This window comes from Mus caroli, chromosome 15, assembly GCF_900094665.2.
Source record: "Mus caroli chromosome 15, CAROLI_EIJ_v1.1, whole genome shotgun sequence".
Classification (NCBI taxonomy): Eukaryota; Metazoa; Chordata; class Mammalia; order Rodentia; family Muridae; genus Mus; species Mus caroli.
The window spans coordinates 20,086,116-20,089,271 of record NC_034584.1 but is presented as its reverse complement, the minus strand read 5'-3'; positions in this window follow the sequence as shown (position 1 = coordinate 20,089,271).

Sequence of the window (3,156 nt, the reverse complement as noted above, 5' to 3'; positions counted from 1 at the left end):
ATGGAACCAAGGAATTTGCCTCTCTCTCTCTCTCTCTCTCTCTCTCTCTCTCTCTCTCTCTCTCTCTCTCTGGTGTGTGTGCATGTGTGTTGTGTGATCTTTAAACATTCTAGGCAGGAACTCCACAAAAAAGTGTGTCCCAAGGCAAACAAAGCCTATTTCTTGGTTAAACTTCTGAGAATCACCATTATGAGTGATTGATAAAATACATTTATGCATTGATATTATTTGAAGCAGAATTTTGTGTGGATTTGTTGGAGGAGAATGTGAAAATTAATGCTTTTTAAATACTATTCTGGAAATGATCAGAGTCCTAATAGTAAATATTATTGTGTCAGAAGCCCTCCTGAGGAACACATTTTGTGTGATAATTTGTTTATAGTTTATAAAGTAATAGAGGAAAATGAAAGGAGGTGCTGATAGCTTATGTTTGTAAGAGTAAGGACAAGAATTGGCTGATAAGTTGGCTCAGCACATAAAGTATGTCCTACACAAGACTAATGACTTGAGTGTGAACCTCAGATTCCACGTAACAATGAAAGGGAAAAACTGGATCCACAAAAGTTGCCCTATGATTTTCATCTGTATTAAATGGCACATGCATGTCTGCACATCGAGTATTGCACACACTGTGCACACGCGCACATACACACACGCACACACACACACATCCATGTAATACTCCAATCACAAACATAATGTAAAACAAAACAGAGATATGTTTTAAAAGTTGTGTTTAAGGGGAAGGACAAGCTCCAGAATAGACTTAGAATTCTTAGATATTTTGTCATTACTGTTTCTAATTTTCTAGAAACTTCTAAGATCCAGCAAATGTGTGTTTCAGGAATGGTCACATTAATGATGAAAAATAAAGATGGAGTTACCATCTTTGAATAATAGTATTTAAACAACAGTTAAAAATTTACACTTTGATAATCTTCATTGTCATCCTATGTGAAAAGATGTAACAGATATTGATATGAAAACCTCAATGTGGGGATCCCTATTTTAATATAGTTCTATGCATGTTACTGGAGAGGTGGTGCATTGATGTGTCATGCTCAGAGTCAGGCATCTAGGGTTCTGACACTTGAATATTAGAGGGTAATGGCAAGCTATATAAATTAGAAAGTTTCTAGTTCCATCTATTTGCCTAAGAATTTCATGAATTCATTGTTTTTAATAGCTGAGTAGTACTCCATTGTGTAAATGTACCACATTTTCTGTATCAATTCTTCTGTTGAGGGACATCTGGGTTCTTACCAGCTTCTGGCTACTATAAATTAGGCTGCTATGAACATAGTGGAGCATGTGTCCTTATTACATGTTGGAGCATCTTTTGGGTATATGTTCAGGAGTGTTATGGCTAGGTCCTCAGGTAGTACTATGTCCAATTTTCTGAGGAACCACCAAACTAATTTCTGTACCAGCTTTTAATCCTATCAGTAATGGAAGAGTGTTCCTCTTTCTCCACATCCTCGACAGCATCTGCTGTCACCTGATTTTCCCATATACAGTCACCAAACCCAGACACTGTAGTAGATGCCAACAAGTGCTTGCTGACAGTAGCCTGATATACCTGTCTCCTGAGAGTATTTACCAGTGCCTGACAAATACAGAGGTGGATGCTCTCAGCCAACCATTGGATTGAGCATGGGGTCCTCAATGAAGGAGATAGAGAAAGGACCCAAGGAGCTGAAGGGGTTTGCAGCCCCATAGGAGGAACAACAATATCAACCAACCAGAGCTCCCAGGGTCTAAACCACCAACCAAGGAGTACACATGGAGGGACCCATGCCTCCAGCTGTATATGTAACAGAGCATGGCCTTGTCAGGCATCAATGAGAGAGGAGACCCTTTGGACCTGTGGAGGCTCGATGCCCCAATGTAGGGGAATGTGAGGGCAGGGAGGCTGGAGTGGGTGGGTGGGCACACTCTAAAAGAAGGAGGAGGAGGGGGTATGGGATACAGCGTTTCGGGGGTGGGGGAGTCTTGAAAGTGGATAACATTTGAATTGTAAATAAATAAAATACCCAATTAAAAAAAAAAAGCAAGGGAGATGCCGAATGAGCCCTGCCTTGCATTCTCACCCCAAATATCAAAATCAGCCCATCAGCCCATGTCTATCTCTTCTAAATATTGAAATCCACCAGATGTTTCATCTGGAGTGGGGGTAGGATGACTTTACAGTTAGAAATCTGAGGAAAAGTAGGCTGTGATCTGGCTCTGGCATTCTCTATAGCCCCATGTCACCTCTAAGCACAGAAGACCTCTCCTGTTTTTTTTCACTGGAGGCAAGCACAGATGACCTGGACCCTTTTTGTATTGACCAGTACCCCCAGGCCTCACAGGGACTAAACCACCAACCAAAGAGTACACATAGAGAGACCCATGGCTCCATCTGTATATGTAGCAGAGGATGGTCTTGTTGGACATCAATTGGAGGTGAGGCCCTTGGTCCTGTGAAGGCTTGATGCCTCAGTGTAGGGAAATGCCAGGGCCAGGAAGCAGGAGTGGGAGGGTTGGTGAGCAGGGGATAGAGGGTTTTCAGTGTTTAAACCAGGAAAGGGGATACAATTTGAAATGTAAATAAAGAAAATATCCAATAAAAAAAGAAATTAGAAAGTTTTAGGGATATATGGTTAGAGTCAGCAGCTGGGAAAGATATGGAATTGGATATGTCTTGTATGTAAATCTAAAATATTTGAGTTTTAGTGTACAGAGTTTGTATGAGCATTTTTTTCTCCAAAGAATAATTTCTTTACCTCTGTTTGAAATGATTGGAACATGTATATATACAAGTAACCAGAGTGACAAAGTATTCTCACCTGAAATTTGCATACTTCATGTAGAATACATTCTTTGTAATGTCTTCAGTGTCAGTTTTTCCCCAGTGTTGGGGGTATAAACAAGTTCTCTAAATATTTTCTTAAATAAATAAGTACATAGCTTCTCTGAAATAATATCCCCTCCTCTTCTCTTCTCTTCTCTTCTCTTCTCCTTCTCCTTCTCCTTCTCCTTCTCCTTCTCCTTCTCCTTCTCCTTCTCCTTCTTCTCCTCCTCCTCCTCCCTCTTCTTCTTCTTCTTCTTCTTCTTCTTCTTCTTCTTCTTCTTCTTCTTCTTCTTCTTCTTCTTCTTCTTCTTCTTCTTCTTCTT